General features: G+C 51.0%; 1 pseudogene; it reads right to left on the bottom strand.

Annotated features, from left to right (window-relative positions):
- Positions 1–11205, bottom strand: part of LOC111960885 (seizure 6-like protein) — a 50921-nt pseudogene that overhangs the window by 37100 nt on the left and 2616 nt on the right.

Genomic DNA, 11205 nt, shown 5'->3' with positions numbered 1-11205 from the left:
TAGTTAAGCTGACCAGTGGTGTGTGTTGTGTGTGTGTGTGTGTGTGTGTGTTGTGTGTGTGTGTGTGTGTGTGGTGTGGTGTGTGTGTGTGTGTGTGGTTGTTGTGTGTGTGTGTGTTGTGTGTGTGTGTGTATATAGCTGCGGTTATGAGAGTGCGTCTCCATGGTGTGCTGTTGTGGTAGCTCAGGAATGTATTTCATAGTTACAGTGGGTGCCAGGTTGCCAGTTTGGGGTCTGAAGATGTGATCAGCGTAGCCAATCAGATCTCACAAAAACATCAATTAAAACAGACTAACTAACAATAGAGTCAACTGTCTACTGCTTTTCTCTGTCAGTTTAGTCTCTCTCTCTCTCTCACACACACACACACACACACACACACCACACACACACACACACACACACACACACACACACACAACACACACACACACACACACAACACACACACACACACACACACACACACCACACACACACACACACACACACACACACACAGCCTTCTGTGTATTCTCTTCAGTGTAGTTGCTCAAGACTTGCTCTATAACCTTGGATGTCTTTATTGTTCCCACACATCAAATGGCAATGAATACCCTCTATAGACATCTCCCTCTTCCCTCCTTCTCCCCCCCCCCCCCCCCACACACACACACACAGAGAGACACACACACACATGTCCTCTCCTCCACTTTCATGCAGTGAGATATTTGGCACAGTTAATGAGTCAGCACATAGTCACACAGGCTGTCACTCACAGCACGGTGCTAAATACGTTGCTAATGGGGGGATGTGATGAACACTGCATCAGGAACATGATAATGTGGTACTCAGCTCTGAGAGAGAGAGAGAGAGACCACAGATGATGCCGTCTGTTCAGCCGCGTTGGTCATGCCTGGGTGGTATAGTATCAGCCTGACACCACACACACAGCTGGGACTTTGTGGCTTGAATCCTGAACAAGGGCATGAGGACGGTGTGAGTCAAGAACCGAAGGCTTTAGAACTGAAAGCTTTAGAACCGTGGTGTGTGTGTGTGTGTTTGTGTTTTGTAGTTGAGTGTGTGTTTGTAGTTGAGTGTGTGTTGAATCAGTGTATCTGAGAGGGAGTTTGCTGTATCTGATGATCTGCTCTGAGGTCATTGCTGATTGGTGATTTGATGGCTGCTCTACTTTCTTTAAATCAGTCCACCAACCAACCTACAGCCTGACTCAAACACCCAGTTACATATAGCATCGATGTGTGTGTGTGTGTGTGTGTGTGTGTGTGTGTGTGTGTGTGTGTGTGTGTGTGTTGTGTGTGTGTGTGTGGTTGTGGTCACACAAAGGAAATCATTGGGTCAGCTGTGTGTTCTCTGTGGAGGGCCTGGCGGCAGAAACAAGTCAACACACAACTCAGCATCAGCCTATCAGCTCCCAGTCTTAAAAAGCCGCATCACAGACAAAGCCCGATTGGACTGAATCCTGGCCTAGGTTACCAGGGGTCGGGTATGCACTATGCAGCGTCTGTACATTTATGTTGAAACCATGACGCCCTAAGGTGCAAACTCGACAACCCGGTTCAGCGTGCGAGCTAAAGCCACCCATCCACCTCATTCCATAGACCTATCTGGTTAAAAGACTTATTCCTGCACCCAGCCTTAGTTCAAGTTGACGTACGTGTGTGTGTGTAGGCTGGATCCAGGAATAAGCCGTTTAACCAGATAGGTCTTTGAAATTATGTGGAAGAGAATGTGTGCCTTAGCTCAGCCACTCAACTGGGTGGGTGAAGTTCGCACTTCAGGACCCCTGGTGACCTAGGCTTGGATTTGAATTCGGCTTTTAAAGGCAATGTTACCGCGTTCGTGTAGACTGCATTCATGGAAAACTCTGCATAGCTGACAAAGTGTGATCGGATTGAATCCCATCCCTAAAATGAATGCACCAATTGAAGTGTTTCTCTAAGGCTGTAAGCCTGATTGGGTGAGTCAACAGAGCTGGGCGCTGATAGGCTGATGCTGATTGAGCTGGGAGCTGATGCTGAGTTGGCTTGTTTCTGTCCGTCAGGCCCTCCAGAGAGAATGCACAGCTGACCTAATGATTTCCACAGTGAGCTGATACACAAACACACCGGTCCATCCTATCTGTAACTGGGTGTTTGAGTCAGGCTATGGGTCTCTCTCTCTCTCTCATCCTCCTCTATCACTTTATTTATATACCTCCTCCTCCGTACTCCCTCCCTCCCTCCCCTCTCCTCTCCTTTCATCCCTCTCTCTCTCCCGCCCATTTCTTCTCTATACAGAGTGTTGTGTAACTATGTATCTCAAGGACAACACATACGTTATTAATAAGCACTATTAGCAAATTACTAATAAGCACTTTCATCATCATTTGTGTCTGCCTACTGTATCCCAACTCAACCATTTCTAACAGAGAAGATTCAGTAAAACCACACTCATGGGAGGAGTAACCTTGTCTGAGACCTGAAGACTTGTGTTAGCTCTCCAAGCTGATGCCAAGGTTGTAGCTCAGCGCGGGTAGCACATTAATGTTGTGAATAGATGACCTGGGTTCAAATCCAGTCGATCACACCACAGGACACCTACAGCAGTACTTTAAAATCCTTCTTTCCTTGAAGTAACCTCTGATCTGACTGGATCTATATTCATCTGACTGACACACACATCTATCTCATGCCTTTCTGACATTTCATCCTTAAAGATGCACTATGCAGAAATCACACCGCCATTTCCTGTTTTTTTTGTTGACATTTGTCACGACTTCAACCGAGGCAGGCTCTCCTTCCCGTTCGAGTGGCGCTCGGCGGTCGTCGTCACCGGCCTACTAGCTGCCACTGACTCTTTTTCCTCCCCCTCCTTATGTGTTTATTTGTATCACCTGGTTTGAGGTAATTGGCAATTAGTGTGGCTTTATTAGCCAGCCAGATTGTATGCTTCTTTGTGCGGGATTGTTCGTCTGTTGCTGTGGATTTCGGGAGTGGGTTTTGTATTGTGTACTGGGTTTGTCTCCCGTGTTAGTAGACAGGTGTTTATGACACCCAGTAAGTCCGTGTTGGACATTTTGGTTTGCCGGTTAGGCATTAAATATCACCGCATTGAAGCTCTGCTGTTCCTGCGTCTGATTTCACACCCCACCGACACCCAGGTCGTTACAACATTTTTTAAATGTAACCTTTATTTAACTAGGCAAGTCAGTTAAGAACAAATTCTTATTTACAATGACGGCCTACATGGGAACAGCGGGTTAACTGCCTTGTTCAAGGGCAGAACAACAGATTTTTACCTTGTCAGCTCTGGGATTCGATCCAGCAACCTTTTGGTTACTGGCCCAACGCTCTAACCACTAGGCTACCTGGTTGCTAAAATTCGAATAATTTGCCTAATTTCAGTTTAAGTGGCAAAACAAGCAAGCACAGTGTCGAGAATCATTGTATCATCTCAACCACTGAAAAAATATATATTTGCCATGACCAAAAACATAGTAATTTCAGCTGTTTGAAGCTGGTGTACAAAACCAAAAGTAAAAGACACAAAACCTAAACTTAAGAACAGGAAGAATATAAATAGAGCACATAGAACAGATCTACCACTTCTTATACTTGCTTTCAATGAGAATGACAGATCTATTCTATGCAAATTTGGTCGGTTTGCCCAGAAAGTTACATATTGCAGCTTTAATGATTATTAACATTCTCCATGTTGACATGCAATCCCCACGGAAACCCTCAGGTACTTGCTAAAGCATTCTTCCTCCTTCCCTCCTTCTCCTTCTGCCCCCACACGTCCCCCATCGCCCCACACGTCCCCCATCACTACTCTCCTTCTGCCCCCACACGTCCCCCATCACTACTCTCCTTCTGCCCCCACACGTCCCCCATCACTACTCTCCTTCTGCCCCCACACGGTCCCCCATCACTACTCTCCTTCTGCCCCACACGTCCCCCATCACTACTCTCCTTCTGCCCCCACACGTCCCCCATCACTACTCTCCTTCTGCCCCCACACGTCCCCCATCACTACTCTCCTTCTGCCCCCACACGTCCCCCATCACTACTCTCCTTCTGCCCCCACAAGTCCCCATCGATACTCTCCTTCTGCCCCACACGTCCCCCATTCACTACTCTCCTTCTGCCCCCACACGTCCCCATCACTACTCTCCTTCTGCCCCCACACGTCCCCCATCACTACTCTCCTTCTGCCCCCACACGTCCCCCATCACTACTCTCCTTCTGCCGCCACACGTCCCCCATCACTACTCTCCTTCGCCCCACACGTCCCCATCACTACTCTCCTTCTGCCCCCACACGTCCCCATCACTACTCTCCTTCTGCCCCCACACGTCCCCCTCACTACTCTCCTTCTGCCCCACAACGTCCCCCATCACTACTCTCCTTCTGCCCCCACACGTCCCCATCACTACTCTCCTTCTGCCCCACAACGTCCCCCATCACTACTCTTCCTTCTGCCCTCATCATGTCCCCATCACTACTCTCCTTTGCCCCCACACGTCCCCATCACTACTCTCCTTCTGCCCCCACACGTCCCCCATCACTACTCTCCTTCTGCCGCCACACGTCCCCCATCACTACTCTCCTTTGCGCCACATCCCCCTCACTACTCTCCTTTCTGCCCCCACACGTCCCCCATCACTACTCTCCTTCTGCCCCACACGTCCCCATCCACTACTCTCCTTCTGCCCCCACACGTCCCCCATCACTACTCTCCTTCTGCCCCCACACGTCCCCCATCACTACTCTCCTTCTGCCGCCACACACTCCCCCATCACTACTCTCCTTCTGCCCCACACGTCCCCATCACTACTCTCCTTCTGCCCCACACGTCCTCATCACTACTTCCTTCTGCCCCCACACGTCCCCCATCACTACTCTCCTTCTGCCCCCACACGTCCCCCATCACTACTCTCCTTCGCCCCCACACGTCCCCCATCACTACTCTCCTTCTGCCGCCACACGTTCCCCATCACTATCTCTCTGCCCCCACACGTCCCCATCACTACTCTCCTTCTGCCCCACACGTCCCCCATCACTACTCTCCTTCTGGCCCCACACTCCCCCATCACTACTCTCCTTCTGCCCCACACGTCCCCATCACTACTCTCCTTCTGCCCCCACACGTCCCCCATCACTACTCTCCTTCTGCCCCACACGTCCCCCATCACTACTCTTCTCCTTTCTGCCCCACAAGTCCCCCATCACTACTCTCCTTCATGCCCCAACCACCGTCCCCATCACTACTCTCCTTCTGCCCCCACACGTCCCCCATCATACTCTCCTTCTGCCCCCACACGTCCCCCATCACTACTCTCCTTCTGCCCCCACACGTCCCTCCATCACTACTCTCCTTCTGCCCCACACGTCCCCCCATTCACTACTCTCCTTACTGTCGCCACACGTCCCCCCATCACTACTCTCCTTCTGCCCCCACACGTCCCCCATCACTACTCTCCTTCTGCCCCACACGTCCCCCATCACTACTCTCCTTCTGCCCCCACACGTCCCCATCACTACTCTCCTTCTGCCCCCACACGTCCCCCATCACTACTCTCCTTCTGCCCCACACGTCCCTATCACTACTCTCCTTCTGCCCCCACACGTCCCCCATCACTACTCTCCTTCTGCCCCCACACGTCCCCCATCACTACTCTCCTTCTGCCCCCACATCACTACTCTCCTTCTGCCCGCCACACGTCCCCCATCACTACTCTCCTTCTGCCCCACACGTCCCCATCACTACTCTCCTTCTGCCCCCACACGTCCCCCATCACTTCTCTCCTTCTGCCCCCACACGACCACATCACTACTCTCCTTCTGCCCCACACGTCCCCCATCACTACTCTCCTTCTTCCCCCACACCTCCCCCATCACTATTCTCCTTCTGCCCCCACACTTTCCCAATTCCTCTCGATCTCTTCCTTTAATTCCTTCTCTCCCTCAATCTCATACCTTTACTCTACTGGTAACAGAGACGCGGCAGGAATGCGAGTTGAGTTTCAATTATTCTACACACACAGACACACACACACCACACACACACACCACACACACACACACACACACAACACACACACACACACACACACACACACACACAGAGGGACCCTAACTAGACCAGTGCATAGTGGAGCCAAATAGCAGGCTTCAGTGAATCATAACGGTTTCTTTCAATGTCATCATGGTTATTTATGGCTCATCATTCACTCCTCCGCTCTCTCACTTCTCTTTTCTCTCTTTCACTATATGTTTGTATGGCAGTATGTGTCTGATGATGACCCTATCATTCACTCCTCTGCTTCCCTCTCCTCTACCATCACGACAGCCAAACATTTCTCACCACTTCCTCTCTTCTACCATCACTAGTCATACATTCTCCTCGCTTCCTCTCCTCTACCATCACTAGTCATACATTCTTATCACTTCCTCTCCTCTACCATCACTACAGCCATACATTCCTCATCACTTCATTCTCCTCTACCATCACTACAGCCATACATTCCTATCACTTCCTCTCCTCTACCATCACTACAGCCATACATTCCTCATCACTTTCTCTCCTCTACCATCCACTACAGCCACAAAACACATTCCTCATTTACTTCTTCTCTTCCTCTACCATCACTACAGCCATACAGTACATACCTCATCACTTTCTCTCCTCTACCATCACTACAGCATACATTCCTCATCACTTTTCTCTCCTCTACCATCACTACAGCCATACATTCCTCATCACTTTCTCTCCTCTACCATCACTACAGCCATGACATTCCTCATCACTTTTTCCCCTCTACCATCACTACAGCCATACATTCCTCATCACTTTCTCTCCTCTACCATCACTACAGCCATACATTCCTCATCACTTTCTCTCCTCTACTATCACTACAGCCATACATTCCTCATCACTTCTCTTCTCTACCATCACTACAGCCATATATTCCTCATCACTTCATCTCCTCTACCATCACTAGTCATACATTCCTCAATCCACATTCTCCTCTACCATCACTAGTCATACATTCCTCATCACTTCATCTCCTCTACCATCACTAGTCATACATTCCTCATCACTTCATCTCTCTCTACCATCACTACAGCCATACATTCCTCATCATACATCTCCTCTACCATCACTACAGCCATACATTCTCATCACTACATCTCCTCTACCATCACTACAGCCATACATTCCTCATCACTTCTCTCCTCTACCATCACTACAGCCATACATTCCTCATCACGTCATCTCTCTACCATCACTAGTCATATCATTCCTCATCACTACATCTCCTCTACATCACTACAGCCATACATTCCTCATCACTTCATCTCTCTACCATCACTAGTCATACATTCCTCATCACTACATCTCCTCTATCATCACTAGTCATACATTCCTCATCACTACATCTCCTCTACCATCACTACAGCATACATTCCTCAATCACTTCATCTCCTCTACCTACCACTACAGCCATACATTCCCCATCACTACATCTCCTCTACCATCACTAGTCATACATTCTCATCACTTCACTCCTCTACCATCACTAGTCATACATATCCTCATCACTTCATCTCCTCTACCATCACTACACCATACATTCCTTCATCACTTACATCTCCTCTACCATCACTACAGCCATACATTCCTCATCACTACATCTCCTCTACTCACTACAGCCATACATTCCTCATCACTTCCTCTTCTCTCCTCACATTTTCCACTCCTGCCGCATTCCAACTACTAACCATCACTCGTTCTGATACCAAGAATGATGACTGCATTCCAAACCATCTCTGGTCATATCAGTTATGCTCTTAATAGGTTATGTCATCAATTATGAGTCAACCTAATGGGTGATGTCATCAACATCAGTCAGTCTTCTTCCCATCAGTTCAATCCATCTGGGAGCTCAGGTTTCAGAGATAGGAGACACGAGACGTTTTGTGTTCGTGATCTACGGTCACCTCCAAAATTATTAGCAACCCTGATAAAGATGAGCAAAGAAGACTGTATAAAATAAGTAATACAAAAACTGAGCTATATTGTATACTTAAAACATTGGAAAATTGCATTATTTTATACAAATACAATTGCTCAGAGAAAAATATTTTGTTAAGCAAGTAATAAATATGCACCCTCCCCTTGCAAGGATAATGGCACTTAGTGTAACGCTCTTCTACCTCGTCCTCCTCCTCAGACGAGGAGAGGAGAGAAGGATCAGATGACCAAAATGCAGCGTTGTAATTAGACATGATATTTATTAAACAAGGACGAAAACGAACACGAAAATATACTTGAAGAATTTACAAAACAACAAACGACGTAGACTGCCTGAACATAAGAACTTTCATGCGTTCTTCGGTTTTATGTAACAGGAACAGACTACAACAAACGAACGAAAACACGAAACAGTCCCGTGTGGTGCATACAGACACAGACACAGGAAACAACCACCCACAACAAACAATGTGAAACCACCTACCTTAATATGGTTCTCAATCAGAGGAGATGAAAACCACCTGCCTCTAATTGAGAACCATATCAGGTCACCCCTAACCAACATAGAAACACATAACATAGAATGCCCACCCACACTCACGCCCTGACCGACTAACACATACAAAAACAACAGAAAACAGGTCAGAACGTGACATAACCCCCCCCTCAAGGTGCGTACTCTGGACACACCACCAAAAGTCTAGGGAGGGTCTGGGTGGGCATCTGACCACGGTGGTGGTTCAGCTCTGGGCGAGGTCCCCACCCCACCATAGTCAATCCCAGCTTACGTATCCCCCTCCGAATGACCACACTCCTATTCCACCCACCTAATTTAAGGGGCAACACCGAGATAATGGCCAGCACCGGATAAGGGCAGCACCGGATAAGGGGGCAGCACCGGGATAAGGGTCAGCTCCGGACTGAGGGACTGCAGTCCGGACTGAGGGGCGGATCCTGGCTGGCTGGCTCTGGCGGATCCTGGCTGGCTGGCTCTGGCGGATCCTGGCTGGCTGGCTCTGGCGGATCCTGGCTGGCTGGCTCTGGCGGAATCCTGGCTGGCTGGCAGCTCCTGGCTGGCTGGCTCTGACTGCTCATGGCTCGCTGACAGCTCTGGGCTGCTCATGGCTCGCTGACGGCTCTGGTGCTCATGGCTCGCTGACGGCTCTGGCTGCTCATGGCTCGCTGACGGCTCTGGCTGCTCAGGCTCGCTGACGGCTCTCGCTGACGCGCTCTGGCTGCTCATGGCTCCTGACGGCCTGGGCTGCTCATGGCTCACCTGGCGGCTCTGGCAGATCCTGGCTGACTGGCGGCTCTGGCAGATCCTGTCTGACTGGCGGCTCTGCAGATCCTGTCTGACTGGCGGCTCTGGCAGATCCTGTTTGACTGGCGGCTCTGGCAGATCCTGTCTGATGGCGGCTCTGGCAGAATCCTGTCTGGTTGGCGGTCTGGCAGATCCTGTTGGTGCGGCTCTGGCAGATCCTGTCTGGTTGGCGGCTGGCAGATCCTGTCTGGTTGGCGGCTCTGGCAGATCCTGTCTGTTGGCGGCTCTGGCAGATCCTGTCTGGTGGCGCTCTGGCAGATCCTGTCTGGTTGGCGGCTCTGGCGCAGATCCTGTCTGGTTGGCGCTCTGGCAGATCCTGTCTGGTTGGCGGCTCTGGCAGATCCTGACTGACGAATGGCTCTAGCGGCTCCGACTGACGAACGGCTCTGACGGCTCGGACAGACGGGCGGCTCTAATGGCTCGGGCAGACGGACGGCTCAGATGGCGCTGGGTAGACGGATGGCTCAGATGGCGCTGGGTAGACGGATGGCTCAGATGGCACTGGCAGACGGATGGCTCAGATGGCGTGGGTAGACGGATGGCTCAGATGGCGCTGGGTAGACGGATGGCTCAGATGCGCTGGGCAGACGGATGGCTCAGATGGCGCTGGCAGACGGATGGCTCAATGGCGCTTGGCAGACGGGCAGCTCTGGCCGATGAGGCGCACTGTAGGCCTGGTGCGTGTGCGGAACTGGAGCACCGGGCTAAGGGACACGCACCTTCAGGCTAGTGCGGGGAGCAGGGACAGGGCACACTGAACTCTCAAGCGTACTATGGGCCTGGTGCGTGTACCGGCACTGGTGGTACCGGCTGATGGCACGCACATCAGGACGAGTACGGGCGAGAAGGAACAATGTGTACAGGGATCTGGAGACGCACCTGTGGCTTGGTGCGTGGTGTCGGAACAGGGAGGCACCGGCTGGAGACACGCACCATAGGGAGAGTGCGTGGAGGAGGAACAGGCTCTGGAAACGCACTGGAAGCTGGTGCGTGGAGTAGGCACTGGTGGTACTGGGCTGGGCGGGAAGGTGGCGCCGATATACCGGACCGTGCAGGCGTACTGGCTCCCTTGAGCACCGAGCCTGCCCAACCTTACCTGGTTGTACGCTCCCCGTAGCCCGACCAGTGCGGGGAGGTGGAATAACCCGCACCGGCTATGTTAGGCGAACCGGGACACCATGCGTAAGGCTGGTGCCATGTATGCCGGCCCGAGGAGACGCACTGGAGACCAGACGCGTTGAGCCGGCTTCATGGCACCTGGCTCAATTCCCAATCTAGCCCTGCCAGTGCGGGGAGGTGGAATAACCCGCACCGGGCTATGAACACGTACAGGAGACACCGTGCGCTCTACTGCGTAACACGGTGTCTGCCCGTACTCCCGCTCTCCACGGTTAGCCTGGGAAGTGGCGCAGGTCTCCTACCTGCCCTCGGCCCACTACCTCTTAGCCCCCCCCCCCCAAGAACTTTTTGGGTTTCTTCACGGGCTTCCGTGCTAGCCGCGTACCTTCATACCTCCGATCTTGGGCTCTCGCTGCTCCATTCTCCTCACGAGCGCGGCGATATTCCAATGTGAGCCAGTGTCCTTTTCCCTCCATTACTTCTCCCATGTCCAGATTCCCGTGTAGTGGACCACTGTTCGTAGTCCCGCTGCTTGGTCCGGGTTTGGTGGGTGGTTCTGTAACGCTCTTCTACCTCGTCCTCCTCCTCAGACGAGGAGAGGAGAGAAGGTCAGATGACCAAAATGCAGCGTTGTAATTAGACATGATATTTATTAAACAAGGACGAAACGAACACGAAAATATACTTGAAGAATTTACAAAACAACAAACGACGTAGACTGACCTGAACATAAGAAACTTAAACAT

This window comes from Salvelinus sp. IW2-2015, linkage group LG4q.1:29 (genome assembly GCF_002910315.2).
Source record: "Salvelinus sp. IW2-2015 linkage group LG4q.1:29, ASM291031v2, whole genome shotgun sequence".
NCBI lineage: Eukaryota > Metazoa > Chordata > Actinopteri > Salmoniformes > Salmonidae > Salvelinus > Salvelinus sp. IW2-2015.
This window is presented reverse-complemented; position numbering and strand designations above follow the sequence as displayed.